Source organism: Alligator mississippiensis, chromosome 7, assembly GCF_030867095.1.
Source record: "Alligator mississippiensis isolate rAllMis1 chromosome 7, rAllMis1, whole genome shotgun sequence".
In the NCBI taxonomy this organism is placed as follows: domain Eukaryota; kingdom Metazoa; phylum Chordata; order Crocodylia; family Alligatoridae; genus Alligator; species Alligator mississippiensis.
The window spans coordinates 65,765,723-65,781,746 of NC_081830.1; the positions used below are offsets into that span (position 1 = coordinate 65,765,723).

The 16,024-nt window shown below is 43.1% G+C and overlaps 1 protein-coding gene across 3 annotated transcripts in view; it reads left to right on the forward strand.

Moving 5' to 3' along the window:
- The window catches only part of KCNAB1 (potassium voltage-gated channel subfamily A regulatory beta subunit 1), a 323,343-nt gene that overhangs the window by 228,873 nt on the left and 78,446 nt on the right, over positions 1-16,024 (forward strand). The window lies entirely within an intron of this gene.

Genomic DNA, 16,024 nt, shown 5'->3' on the forward strand with positions numbered 1-16,024 from the left:
GCATCCAGAACTATAGAGACATGAAATATTTGTTCTTCTATGAGTATAGCAGCATGGGACAAGTGGTCTGCTTCAACTGGTTTGGGTTTTAAAAATGAACAGAGCGGCTGTTCTTCTGTGGTTGACAAAAATAAGTGGTGAAGGGATCTACTGGGCATGGACCTGTCAAGCTAGGCAAAAACAATTTAGTAAGTAGTGAACCATATAACCCCTGATATGTTTTCCATAATTAGGCAGTGGAGAGGATCTGAATGATTGAAACTGACTGAGCAGTTGTTTTTTTCTCATGAGTTTGCAGACTTTTTCTGAACTGTAGCAAATTTTCAACTTCTGTAACAGATGTATCAAATATCTTTTGCCATTTCAACAGCATCAGCTTCAATGACTTATTTTAAGCAATCTGTTTTGCAGTTCCCTAAGAGAGAATTTTTTTTGCTTATCACTGCTGCAATATTAAAATAAAAAAAGTTCCCAAAGACCCAGTCATCTCTAACAATTTCTAAAATCTCACCAAGGTGAAAGTATGCTTCATTACATACTGTGAAAAAAGAAAAAAAAACAGAGAAAAACACAAGGCTGAAGAGAAACAAAAGGAGGGAAATAATAATGGAAATATACATTCCTAAGTTATGGCCTGCCTTCCCTCCTTTGTGCTCTAATTATCTCTGTCGCCATGTATCACATGCTGATAATTTAGTCAGTAATGTCAACTATGTATAGTGAATATCTGGGACCAGAGGCATTTGAGAACATTTTTAACAGCTAACCTGAACCAGCCTCATATTTGGAAAAAATTACTACAGATGATGCTTAAAGAGAGACAGTTAATCCATTAATCATCCTATAGATACACTACGCTTCCCCTTCCCTCCACCTCCAGACCCTGAGTCACTTTTCATTTATTTGGCTGGAATTAAGTAGGAACAGGTAGTACATAACCCATTACCTCTACAGCACACTCCTTACCTATAATACTTAGAGGTTTAGGAGCTCATATAGGAGTAAGGAGAGTCATAGGACTTGGTCTGTGTTGGTTTTGGCTTTTGCCTCAGTTTGGGTTTTTTAAAGAAATGAACAGAAGACCTTGTTGAAAGCTCCAAAATGTTATGATGATTGAGGATACTTCAAAATCTGATCTAAAGTAGGTAAAAAAAACCACTCAATGCTCCTTTCAGTAGCACTTGTTCAGAGGTCATCATTCTCGCCAAAATGCTGTGCAAGAGAAAAAGACCACTCTTTCTTTCTCAACAGATAGTCAAAGCCAAATTTCTCTTACTATAGAAACTGTCTGGTTTTTAAGAAATGTTGAGGAAACCCCACAAAGATGATTAGTTCAACATCTGAGGAAATAAATAATGAAATGAAAACAATCATCTTGAAAACGTAAATCAGTCCAGCTCACAGAAAGGAACAAAAGAACTGCTTCCACAACAGGCAGTTTCCACAGAGAAATTATGCCACAAAAATCTGTGCATGAATCAATTTCTTCTTAGGGTCACTTCTCTGATTTTTTCCTATGAGGTAATATTACAAATTAAGACTGCTTAAAAGTAGTTAAAAAGGTCAATTTGAGTGTGGGCTCAAATTTACAGTAAAAATATATGCATATTTTATGTATATAAATATAAATAAGCCGCTTTGCTTATCTTTCCATTTTCATGTGTACCATTCAAGTGCTGGAACCAATCCATCTGCAAAATCCTCCAGTGTCATTTCCTTTATTATGAGTGACTTGAGAAGCTATGAAATCCTAGACAAATCCTATTTGCCTCCTTCACAGAAGACCAAATTGGGGTATTTAGTAGCCATTGTTGAGAGAGATGGGGCATATGCAGGCGCTGACACAGTGAACGGTGCCTGCATATTCTCTACTCGCAACAACTCCTCAGAGGAGAGCTGTTCACAGTTTGGCCACAGAATAGTTCTACAGCATCTGAAAAGATGGGAACAGAATCAAGGTTAATGTTGAATGATCCACGTGATTAGACTGATGTTGGAGGAATCCAGCACAGAAATAACATTTAATATAAAAAAAAATGCACTCACTGGATTCTACTGGTATATCTACATGAGTGAAATCCATAGCATTTCTGGTTCATAGAATAAGGCAGAAATTTGAAGGGGTGTCCCAGAGGGGAAGCAGACACTCTTTTAAAAATGTTAAATCTATGTTTTTAGCTGCTTGTCTTCTGCCCCTTCAGTACAAAAGTCAAAGCTGGACTCTGCTTTCACTAGCTTTGGAGGTCTCCTTTTAATAGCATGCATTTTCCTCCTCCCTATTTTTTTTTTCCATCCTCCAGTTTAAAATTATTCAGCAAGCAAGGTGAACATTAGCACATTAAAAGAAGAAGAAAATATGTTGAGGCTTTAGTTGATGAAAATATGCAGCAAATGGCCCAGATGCAATGAAGCAACCAAAGGGTCAGCACTCAGCCTTATTTTTTTATCGTTTTCAAAGTAGGGGCAAGGCTTCCCCACTAGTAGATACCATGTGGACATGGAATAGATTTTACTTTTGATTCAGTGATGGGGTCTGGAGACAAAATGAGTGGTGACATTACAGTCACAGGATTGTCTCTGGGCTGAGGATGTAGGATGAACAGGATTATGATTATGATGAATCTATGGTTCAATGATCAGTTGAAATGACCATATTCTATTTTTTTTTCCCATGGCCCAAAGAAAAATCCTGTGCTTGAACTGGTAGTATTAATCTTTAAGGTTATGTGCTTTTCTTTAGTCTTAAAATTGCTATCCACCCCACCTTGGTTTTTATAGCCAGTTTCTTAGTTGCCATACTCCAGTGCAAAGATGGAGTAATGCCACTGACTTTGCACTCTGATTTACACCAGACCTGCCTGCATGAGGTAGTGGTGGTGTTTGTATGACAGTGTTATTCAGGCAAATAAGGGGGAAGGACTGAACCTTATGGGAATGGACCAGTGCTACATTTGTGTTGGGAAAATTGCATTCTCAGCACAAACTGTGCGTGCACAGGCACTCGAGCAGTTGATCATAGAAAAAAAGCAGAGTAATTCCACCACAAACAGTTAGCTCTTCAAACAGCAACTTCACCGTTTTCTAGTGCTATGAGTTGCACCTGTTCAGTTCCACATGACACAACGGGAGTCCCTAGGAGGGAGGGAAGGGCAGTGGCTGGCTCCCAGATAGCCTACCAGTGGCAAGCTGTCAGGGAGCCCTGTGAGAATCGATTCCTACCTCCCCTTTAACAGTCCCAAGCTTCCCAAGGGACTGGTAGGGAAGAGAGGAGCAGTTCTCCTTCCCCCTTGCACTATTGCAAGGCAAGGTGCTGTCCTTAGCAACTGCTCCTTAGCTATTCCTTGACAGCCTGCCCCCCTCTCCAAGTTGGAAGGGGTGGGCAAGCTGTCAATGATCTGGCTCCCTTAGGAGTGGGGGCACCCCAGAAGCAGCCTTCTTATAGCCCCCTGGCTGGAGAGCTTGCCTCCAAGGCATCTGTGTAGCTCTCCAGGTAGGGATCTGAAACACCTGTACACCACCCCCTTCTTGAGATATTTTTTCCAGCATTACATATTTCCTGGAAATTCTTAGCACTGCAGCTGAATGCCTGTCCATAGTCTTATTTGAAAGTGCTGCATTGATGCATCACTTATTTCAAAATGATGATTAAGGGGAATTTTCAAACATTGGTGCTCACATTAAGTAAGACTTTTTTTCCTACTACATTGGAAAGATGTACAGCTAAGAGGAAGATAATCAACAGTGGCTAATTGGTAAGGGAAAAGCTGTAGGAAAAATACAATTTTTTAAAAACCTTTTCATTGTATTTTGTTTTTTCAGAAATACAGCTGCTCGCTGAGATTGTGAGTCATCCTTAATCTGACATCCATTGGTTTGAAACACCCAAATGAGGCTTTCATTTCTGCAGGGAGCAATTCATTTATAGCAACATAACATATATTGCTATGCTGCTGTGTTTGTAATTTCTCCAACTAGTTTTCTTATTTTGTATTCCACAGCAGTTTCTTCTTGTAGTCCAAAGTTGGACATAAGTTTTTTGTGTGACAGACAGGTGAAACTTGTTGGCATTCCAATGATGTCCCAATGGGAGTTAATGCTCCAGGATTCCAAAAATAATTAATATCTCCCTGTCTTCCCTTCCTCACCCCACTAGGTATAACTATTTGCAAAATTGTTTTCTATGCCACTCAAGAAAGGAACAAATTGTCCGAGTCCGTTTCATATGATGCTGTTGCACTTGTTGCCACAAGGGTCTAAAAGGTCCTTGTTACTCTGAGACTAGCCACTGTGTGTAATTGCCCAGGTTCTGGTGTGTGGAGTGGAGCAAGTATTCCTTTGAGCTAAATGAAAGTTTTGTGGTGATGCACTGAAAGGAACACTAGACCCTATAATAGAAACTGGGATAGCAGCACCTTATTAAGACTACTGAAAGTTTTATGGTCCAGATGGCCAGGAGGCATTGATTAGGGAGGTATTCAGCTTGTAGGTAACTACATGCTTCCCATAGGCAGGGTTGGTCTCACAAATGTTGTATGCACATACATAGAATACCCTTTTTCCCAAAATTTCAGAAAAAGGTACTTACACTTAGGATCTGAGATAGTTGACCTGATATTCAGAAGTGCTGAGCACATGCTGCTTCCTTTGATTTCAGTGAGAGCATTTTTTAAAATAAAGTTATATTTAGGTGCCCAAACATAGATTTTGGCATCTAACTTTCAGTTCTTACATTTTAATAAGTTCAACCAATGCTCATGCTTATGTATGTTGGGACAAATGTTGTTCTTCATTTAACCTCAATGGATTTTCACTATTTTTAGGGACTGCAGAATTTTTCTTTTATATCTAATATTTGGAAAGTTCTCTCTCACCAAAAAACTGTGTTCTGTTCGTTACATTTCATAACTCCCATTTCCCTCTCTAAACCTGTCAAGTTTTCTCTGTGCCTGGCTTTGTACAAACACTGATTTAATTTAGCATTAAAGATGCTGAGGAGCCCTTTTGAAAGCACAAGCAGCAGTTAGCCACTTATACTCTTTATGCCCTTGAAAATTTCTCCAGCTGCAAATAGGATACAGATGGTCTTGAGCTAGTTTTCAAACCTGGATGCCAGAGCTATGCTTAAATCTAGATACCACTAAACATTTGAAGCCAGCTGAAGCTTCAGCAGCTCTAGTCAAGACATATAAACAAATGTCTCAGCACCAAGTTGAGTGTCTGTCTTTAGTTAGCTAGGCTTGAAAAGGTAACTGGTTATAGTCTTAAAAAAGAGCACAGCAGACACATATTTCTGCCTTTGCTTTTTTATTCTTGAAGACCATTAGCTCAGCTTATGGATTCTTTAAGTTTTCCCTCTTCTTCATTAAAATGAAATCCCATATGCCATTTTCCATCTCCAGTTTTCCCAGTCACCTCCTGACCCCGCCCCCCCAAACTATTTTGTGTGTGCGACATTATGAAGCCTGTCTCATCCGTACACTGTGCAACAGTCTCTACTTTTCTGATGAATCATCCAGGGTGCCTTTTTTCTCAGGCATACTTCTCAGAAGGGGAATCATTTACTTTTAGTATTTGTTTTCATTGCTCTAGGATTCATGAGTATCTAAGACTGTATGGTACATCATAGGCGACTAGTAGGGGGTGCACATTCCACCCTGATGAGGCCAGTGCCCCCCACAATGGTCGACGGGGCCAGTGCCCCCCAAATGATGCTATCGGTAGGGCTGGTGCCCCTCCGAGAAGGCCACTGCCATTGGCGGCTTCTGCGGGTGCCTCTCCCCCAGATTCAGGAGGCACCAGTCACTCGTGGTACATTGAGTTGTTCTGTGGAAACACCTAGGAAAAGATGGTCTGTGTCCTGTACTTACAATCCAAGGCTTTTATTTTGCAGTCTGAATTGTATGGCAAAATTCCTGGGCCCACATGGAGTCCATTTCATACAGGTGGTCCTCGCTGCTGGAATAGACTATACAAAGAATAGTGGTGAGACAAGGTAGAGGGAAATTCAGTCCAATTTTGTCAACTTACACAGATTTACCAGATTTACCATTTTTAAAAAGCAAAATACTGATTCTTTGTCTGCCTCTGGAGGTAGTTGTCGCTCACTGGCTAATTTTTACAACCCCATTGGCTGAATTGTGTCCTGAGTGACTTTTTTGCACTCTCATTTATCAAGGACTCATTTAAGACCACTTAACTAACATATTATTTCTGATTATTATGAAGCTATATAACTGGAGTGTTACAACTACCAGAAATTATCATATTTCTACTGTACTACTGTGAATTTACCCTAAAGCAATTGGCCATTTTCAAAGTAAACAGCAGACATCGTTCAGAGAGAGCCTGTGCCCAACAGGATTGTGCAGATGAAACATTTCCAACATTCATGCTAATCTCCATATGTCTAAACATTTGAGAATTTTGCTTCTGTAGTATTTTCTTCTTTCCTCAGTGGAGCATGTTCTGTATTACAGATTCATGATTGTCTAAATTCAGAGGAAGATCTGTACTCCATGAAGTATATAAATACCTCCTTTTCATCTTACCTGTAGTTGAGACCTGCATGCATATCTATACTGTAAATCATACTGAGACTAAATGGTATGAAGGTTATTTGCAAGGATGCCTGCGGGTATTTTTTTATTAGAAAAGCATTCTTAACTCGCTGCCCTTTTCATAATGATTGTCCATGTGCAGCATTGACATTGAAATCTGTTCCCATTCTGAATTTTCCTCTTTATAAAGAGATGCAGGGGAGTTAATAATTTAATAAAGCTGATTTTCTCCTCTAGCTTTTATTGTTTGATATTAGGGCCCCCCTGGCTCAGCACTGTACAAAGAGAGAGGAAGAGAGAGTCCATCTCCTGAAGGGTTTAGAATATAAATAAGCAAGACAGGTAAAGAGCCAGCAAGAGTCTTATTTTCCCCATTTTCTGAATGGAGAACTGAGGCACGGAGAAATAAGTGACATGTACAGTATCACCCTGGAGGACTGAGGCAGAACTAGGAGTTGAATCCACATTTGATTTGAGGCTTGGGAAGCATGACTTGTAAGGAAAGGCTGAAAAATCAAGTGCTATTAAGTCTGGAGAAAAGAAGACTAAAAGGGATTTGATAGCAGTCTTCAAATACCGGAAGGGCAATTATAACGAGAATGGATATGGGCTTTTCTCTGTGGCCATGGTGGATAGGACTAAGAGCAATGGACTCAGGCTGCAGCAGTGGAAATTTAGGTTGGAGATTAGGAAGAACGTCTTGACTATGGGGATGGTCAAGTATTGGAACAGGCTACCTAGAGAAGTTTTGGATTCTCCATCCTTGGTTATTTAAGAACAGGTTAAATCAGGGGTGGGCAATTATTTCGGGTGGAGGGCTGCTTACTGAGTTTTGGCAAGCCATTGAGGGCTGCATGACAGGCAGCTGAGGCAGATAATTATTAATTTTCTAAAATTTTTAGGGGCCCTGTGGGCCAGATAGAATGGCCTGGCAGGCCATATCTGGCCCACGGGCTGCATTTTGCCCACCCCGGGTTAGATGGACACTTGCCTGGGATGGTTCAGTCAGGGATGATCCTGCCTTTAGCAGAGGTCTGGAATAGATGACCCTGTTAGGTCCCTACCAGCCCTACTTTCCTATTATTCTATATCCCAGGGCCCAACAAAAGGATTTAAAATCAGCAAAAAATCTTATGTTGAGGGAAGGGGGCAAATTTTCATACCTAACTAGAAAATGTCACAAAAATATTTTTATATAAAGAAAAAATTGCAGAAAAAGGTCAATTTCTATCAGCAGCTATCAATCTTCTCTCCTCAGTACCTTCCTTCCTCTGTCATTATCTAACCATGAGAGACTTAAAGTATTTGTTCTGGGGAATAAGACTGCAACTTAAACTTAATTTAAAGTATTTTTTTTTAAAGTTACACAGGAAAAAGCATAGTGAGTACTGCTTCAGTTTCATGGACCAACCAAGTGTATATGTTTTCAGATCCTTCTACAAGTGTAGTCTGTAGGAAAATCCCCAGAGCCAGCCAAAAGGAACTGCTGCATGTAGTGAAAGAAAAGGAGCACTCCTCACAAGAGCCCTCCTTCCCCAGACAGGTGGGGGGGGGGAATCCTCGCTGCCCCATGTCATGTGGGGGGCTCTGCCGTGAGCCCCCTGGCCTCCGCCTGCTGTCCCAGACCCTGGCCCTTTTAAAAAAAAAAAAAAAAAAAAAGGAAAAAAAAAAAGCCCCAACTCACTAGCTCCTGCGCTGGGGGGGCGAGGGGGCGCTATCCCCACTGCCCCCTACTGCCCCGCACTGTGTGGGGGGCTCTGCCACGAGCCCCCAGAAGCCCCAAGGCTGCTTCAGCAGCCGGTGAGTGAGGGCTTTAAAAAAAAATAAGGGCCAAGAGCTAGGGCAGGTGGGGCAGGCATAGGGGGCTCATACAGTGGGCAGGAGACTCATAGCAGAGCCCTCCATGTGGCGTGGGGATTGCTCCCCTGCCTGGCAGCAGCCAGTGAGTATGGGCTTATTTTAAAGAGCCGGGAGCTGGGGCCACCATTGTGGGGGCTGGGAGAGCGGACAGGGGTCGGGGAGTGCTCAAGGGAGAAGGCAGGGGAAGGGGTCTGGCAGGGGTCCACCCATGGTCCCCTCCCCCACCCCCTACTTACCAGTGTGGAGTCTGGGTCCAGCTCCCTGCTGCAGTGAGCAGGAACTACCCGAATCGCTGAAGCTCTCCAAATCTTTTCTGAATCGATTCAAACCTTTTAATTGGTCTCCTGATTTGATTTGGATTTGGAGATTTGGCCACTGAATTGGACCAAATCTCCTCCAAATTGAATCAGCACAGCCCTAGAAAGGATCCCACTGCTATGGGCCACAATGGCCGCTGAGAGGAAAGGTAGGTCTTGTTACCAGTTGCCCCACCTTCCAGTTCATTTATTCTCTGTTTATACATATTAGACTCTGCTGTTTTATCATGCACTATTGGCAGGTTTGGCCTCAGCCTTGCAGTCTTCTTTGGATATTTAAATTGTAACTCCAAGGCTAGGGACAGACATTATGCATAAACCGGTTTAAGTGATCAGAAACTGGTTTAAACCCATAACAAAACATAAGTTCAGTGCATATAACCAGTTTGAAAATGGCCAAAATTGGTCTGAGATAAATTTGGTTGAATGTAGTATCAGAAGTAACTGATTGAGCTCAAACCAGTTTATGCAATTTCTGTTCCAGACCCCTTCCTGGTCTAAGTTAAACCAGAGTCACCCAGCATCCCGGCATGCTCTCTGGGCTGGGCTTTCTGCTCCAGCGGAGCAGGGCTGGCCCCACCCCTCTGCACCCTAGACCGAGCAGGGACAGGCAAACAGGCAGGGACAGGGGACTGGCCAGATGCTTGTCCCACAAGAGAGCAGAGAAGAGTCTCATTCTCCCCATCCCTGCCCTCTCCCACTGGCACAATGTGCATTTCTCCACTGGCTGCTCCAGCATCAGGAGCATGGCCAGCCCGAGGAGGCAGCCTGGAATGAACTGGCCAGGAAGGGGGTTGAATTCCCCCCTCCCTGTCCCACAGCACCAAGCCGGAGTCTGGTGGGTGCTCCCTCCTTGCTGCTGCAATGCCAGCTGGCATGGCCCCTTAGGTGGGGGGAAGCAAGGGAGGGTTATTCCCCCTTCCATCCCCACTGCCCTCAGGGGACTGCAGCAGGCTCTGCCAGCCCCGACCACTACCACCGCCACCACAGCTACTCACTCCCTGTCTGGGGCCCAGAGGCAAGATAAGCCCTGTCCTGTATCCTCTGCCAGATGCTGGAGGGAGCGGGGAATAACTCCCCTCCCTAACCCCGCACCTAAGGAGCCCTGTTGACCAGCCTTCGGTCAGGCCCCCACCCTGCCACTGAAGTGGCAAAGGGGCAGGGCCCTGATGGGGCAGCAGCCCCTGCCATGTGTCCGAGGAGCATGAGCCTCTTCCCAGTGCGGGGCTGCGTGCAGCGGGTCAGATCTCCCTTGGACTGTGGCAGATGGTGGCACAGGGTCTTGGAGGGGTTAATCGTTCCTCAACCCCTCTCCCCCCAGCACCATTGTTGCTGCTGCTTGCCTTATGCAGTCTGCGGCAGCTTTCCCCACCAGAAGCATGACCTCGCTGCCAAGAAGAGGCTCACACTCTGGAACAACATGACAGGGGCCGCAGCTCCCATCAGGGTCACTCCCCCCTGACTGCTCCAGGGGCGGGGACAGGGCCAGAGGTTGGCTGGTATGGCCTCTTAGGCCACTGGGCAGGGAGGGGGGATTATTTCTCCGGAGGACCACAGCAGGGTCTGCTTGCCCCAACCTCCACCACCACTACTCACTCAGATGCCTGAAGGAGGGGGGAAATAATTGCTGCTGGGTAGGGAAAGCTGCCACAGACTGTGCAATATGAGCAGCAGCAACGGCAGCGGAGCTGGGGCAGCTTGAGATGCGATGGCCCCCTCCAAGCCCTGGTGCCGCCACTCGCTGCAGTCCACAGCAGCTCTGACCACGGGTCACGGCCCCCCATAAGGAAGAGGCTTGCGATCCCCAGACTCACTGGTAGGGGCTGCTGCCCCATCAGGGCCCTGCCCCCTCACTGCTCCAGCAGCAGGGCAGGGGCCCAACCAGAGCCTGGCCAACAGGGTCCCTTAGACATGGGGCAGGGAGAAGGGGTTACCTTCTCCCTCTGGCATCTGGCAGAGGGGGCAGGATAAGGCTTATCTTGCTTCTTGGCCCCACTCGGCCCCAGGCAGGCTGCAGTGGTGGCAGTCGGGGTAGCTGACCCTGCTGCGGTCCCCCAGGGGCAATGAGGGTAGAGGGGGGAATAACCCCTTCCCTGCCTCCCACCATAGGGGTTAATGTCAGCTGGTGTTTGGCTATGCCCTGACTCCGCTGCTGCAGCAACGAGGGGGGAGCGCCCAGTGGACCCAAGTCCGAACCGATTGGACAGGGAGGGGCGAATTAAACCCCTTTCTGGCCAGTTCACGCCAAGCTGCTGCTGGGGCTGGCCACAGCCCCTCAGCACGGCTTCCCTGCAGCCAAGGGTGCGCTTTAGCATGCCCCAGCTTCTGGCCTGAGCTACTTCAGGCCTCTGCCTGCATTTCATGACTGTTTATTCACTTGCAAATTGGTTCAATCTAGGCAGGTTAGACTAACCTGCAAAGGTTGAATCAATTCAGGCTCCCTAACCCAAATGAACTTCTTGGAAGCAGGCAGGAATCAGGCACTTGTGACTTAAACTTAATGACAGATTTCTGTAATGTGGAAATTCATTTTAATCACTGATATAGTATGCTATTTATTTGTCCTTTTTGAACATTAACATCTAGCATACTGCAGAGAAGAATTGTGTGCATGTGTGTTATGCTATGCTATATACTAATGGTAGATGTACAAGCACAGCTATCGTGTAAAGAAGTGAAGGGTTTAAAAGAGTTCAAATACATTATTAGTTATATTCTATGCCAGCCAACCCAACCTATTTGAGGTTTATTCTAAAAGATATTTACTAGCAAGAGTGGCATGTGCAAAGTTAATGCAGTATATCCTATCTCTTAGTTCTGGTAGGATTGGACCCAGGCTTCTGTGCTGTATCTGGATACAACCAAACAGTGTTAAATCACTTTTGACACCATGCTCTAGTCCTCGTCCTTTCTTAGCAGTCCTTGGTTCACTCCATACCATATTAAAAATCTTCTGGTTGGAACAGAGGTTAAACAATTTTCCTTTACTCTCCATACTGAATTTTGTTTGGTAAAAGATTGCACCGTTGCATTTTTAGCCGTGGTAATAATAGTCTACATAAATGTAGCCAAGTCTCTTGGCAGTTACTGACATTTTAGTTACCATAACCCTCTTCAGAGAAGAAAAATTGAAACAGCCAGACAGTTAAAATGCATTGGCTACTGACACCTGGTCTGCACTCATATTATTTTTAATATGGTACCATGATGATAGGTACTTTACAGTGCTTGGAGTACAGACAGATATTAAAGATCTCCCGGTTCTGAAGAATTTACAGTCTAAGCAAGTACTCATGCTGGTAGCAGGAGTGGGACTTTTTATGGTAACAGCACTAGGAAATTCTAGGGTAGAAACATCCCTTTGAATTCCTGTTCCAGCAACCGAGTATTGTTTCTCATTCCATCCACATTCTGTGTCAACCATCCACAGTCTCTGACTACATAACCAGATGAGAACATCATTGCCTTGGGAATGCTGACATCATGCCTTCATTTTGGGATACAATTCTGTACTGGGCATGAGATTTTTTGGGGATGTTTAAACTTGCAAAAGAACTATGCAAATTGGAAAGTATGAAAAATAAACTTGAAAATCCAGTCCCCGCTACATTTGATCCAGCACACGTTTCCATTTTGTTCTGCCATTGGAGCAGTGGTCCTCAAGGCATAACTCACCAGTATATCTGGTGAGCTGCAGTGCCTTCAGAGATTTGCAGCCTGTAGTACAAGTAGAACACACAGTAACAGAGGGAGCAATGATAAGGCAGGCATCCTAAGAAGTTCTGCTACATTCAGTCCCTATCTGCCTTGTGTTCACAACCTCCTGCAAAGCAGAATTTACTAAAGACTTGAGTGTTCCTTAGAAGTCCATTGATTGTACAGCTTCAGGCAGGCTTGACCAATGCAAGAGAACAACTAGAGGAAAAGGACAAGAGGTGAGTCAGGATGGGAAAGGGAGACAGCAGGAAGAAATAGAAGGGGAAGAGGTAGCAGAGCTGAGAGCTGAAGAACAGGGATAACAGACCTGACTGAAGAATCTATTCCCAAAAGTAAGTTTATCTATCTATTACCAATCTATTACCAGAAATAATAAATTGTTTTCTGACAAAACAGCAGAGAAGTACACTGGACACATTCTAATTTCAGCTGCCCAAGTGTTAATCTCACAGGAAACTCCATTAGAGACCATAGTTGTGTTTTGGGTTTGTATTGGAAGAACTGAGATCATTACTAGAATTAATCCTGGGGTGGAGATGAAACTAGCTGAAGATAAACACATACACTATTGTTTCTAGCAGCTGGAATAACAATTGGCAAAGTGGGGTGGTAGCACCAAATCGGGTAAATATTACCAGACTGATTTGGATCCCTATCAGCACTAGCCATGTAACAGTGCAAGAGTATATGAACTAGGGAGTGTTCTCCTTTTACCAAAAAATGATCAATCACAGCTATTTAGCCTGTCTTAATAACAGAGCAAAGGTGAAAAGGATCTCACTGCTACTATAGCCACTAATGAGGGGAAATGTAGGTCTTTTTACTGGTTACCCCACACATGCCCCCCTCAGGGACTGAGGCATAGGTCACTTTGTCTCCCTGCTTTTTGATCCCTAATAATGCACTCTAAACTCTCCCAGGAAACAGCCTGCTTTTTGAGGAATGGAAAGTCTCCAAGTTCTTCAAAGTGACAGAGCTCTTTCAGAATTATTACTTTATAAGTATTGACATCCTACAGAGAGACAACCACCTGGCCCCATGCCAGCACACACGGTTCTCCTGCTTAAATATGCTGTAAGCACACAAGGAAACCTCTAAAAGTAGCAGGACTCGTGTTTAAAAATAAGATAATGCACAGAGAGATTCAAGCCATTTTTCTTGCCAAAGTTTCTTCAGCTGACTGATTTTTCTGAACAGCAGCTGCTTGAAGCAGTTCAGAGGTTTGAGATGTTAGTAGTTACTACCCTTTCTTTTTCTGCGTCTTCCTTAACCGAATCAAGACTTTCCCAAGAATTGCGTTAATGTTACATATATGTATTTTGATTGTGGTAGTATTCAACTAACCAGTCAAAAATTAATGCCAAAAGAGTTTCTACCATAGAGACATCCACATTTAATAGCCATAAATTGACTAGCAGACATACACTTACCTAAGCATTTTTCTGTGTGTTGGGTATTTGTACCTAACCCACATTCTCCACTCGGTAAAACAGAAAGCAGGCAGGCAAATACCAAACAAACCCTTCAAAGTATCAAAATTTCCCCTGACCTCTGACATTTACATCATCTTCCTATTCTGTCTTTTTTTAATGAGGCCAACACAATTTTCAAGCTTTACAACCATCTCTGTAATGCTTTTACTCATGTCAGTAAACCTATTGCTCCCAATGCATTTTATTTGGATTTGCAAGGTCCCACTCTATGTAGTTGCATGCAGAACATGCTGTGTTATGTATAAGCAGGTTTTTTACACACTTGACTTCCAGATGCAGTGTAATTCATTCTAGCTATGGCATGTTCCTTGGGGATCTTATAGATACTAGCCCTAAGTATTTTTTCTTGTCATGGATGCAATGTGGGCTGGCACAATTTAGCCAGGAAGTGCACTGTAAAAGATTATAGCTATATGGTCTCTGTATGGCAGCAAATAAGTTTGCAAATGGCAAAAATATGTTTCTCAAATGTCTTCAAAATAACTGTTGTAAATAAAAGTAATATGGCAAGTAAGCAATAAGGAGCAAAAGATAAATTTATATGGGTTCTTTTTATTGAATGTTTTGTAGGTTTTGACATATAAGACAGAAGAAAAGACTGTCAAAGCATGTACTTAGTTAATTAAAATATAGAGTGTGGGACTTGTATTCTTCCCACATAACCTACCATTTTCTTTTTACTTGCATCCTCTAAATTAGAAAACAAAACATCTTAGCTCCCTGAAACAACCTTTTAAGTGATGGTACCATAAATTTTGTGGCTCAATAAACAGTTAAATCTCAATGCTCACATTTGCAACTGCAGCACATTCTCACAGGACAGTAAAGACAGTGATTGCCAAGAAACAAAGTTTTTTTTCCTAGTAAATGTCTAATCCCAATAGGCTATCATTGCAGCTGCTTTTCAGGCTATGTCTACCTTGCAGTCGGAAAAATATAGAGTAGAGATAACTGAGATAGTTTTAACTTAGCTTGGATAGTAGTAACAGTCTCACTGGATCAACCAAATCCAGTGAATATAGTATAGGTTCTTCAGTTGACTGTGTACTTTTGACTCTTCCTTGGTAAAGGATTATAAACCATTAATGCTACGCAGACACAATTAAATAATTTATTTTGGACTTGTTGTGACAGTGTACATGGACTCTTTCTGATTTTTCAGTTAGCAAGGAGCAAAACATTTGTTCTGCTCAGCGGAGGCATAGTTAGGAATTTTGGCCCCTAGGCAGAGATGTGTGAGAAGGTGACAAGTACCAGACAGTCTTACCTCCCTCTACATGAGCTGGTAATGCATTATTGCAGGTTCCCATGGGACCACCATTCTGGCATGCTTTCTAAATCCAAAACCACACTAGCCCACCCCTACTTATGGCAGTGCTGCACAACTCTCCGCTTTCCCTATTATACCTGGTTCTGCCCTTGTATCACTTTTTTTTGTCCTCCCAGATGAAAAGCTGTGTGTGAAAGCTTTACTGGGCAAAGGATAGATGAGGAAATTTTATTTTGAGACGATTGCGAAACGGAACTTCTTTCTGAATCATGATGAAAATCAGACTTCAAAATTCTCCATAAAAGAAAATCCCAAAATAATTAAAATTTTTAATTTCCAACAAAAGCAATATGCTCTCGTTTCAATGTTGAATTCATTTTCTTTTATTATATAATGTAAAATATTAAAATGTAACTAAAAGACTTCTTACGGCTTTTTATTCCCAAAAAGTCAACATGGGATGGTTGAAATGTCAAGAACTTTTTCCCCCCAGTTTTCTTCCAAAATTAGGTTCTGGTAGAGTAGGTTTTGATTTCAGTGGAATGGTGCGCTCTGACAGACTATGGTTCCAAACCAATTGCTCTGAGCACTCCTTGGAACTAGTATTTAATTTCCTCTCAATGATTTTGGTCCTTATTACTCTTCAAACACCAGTTCACTCTGCAGTTTGCTTTTTCACCCCTGTAATATTTGTGTCTTCTATCGTAGGGTAATTTATATAAAAGAAACACTTGACAAAGAAAGAGAGGAAGTAACCAAAAGCACTACAGAGAGAGGCATGCAGGGTTGGGTTTTTTTGATCAGAGGATT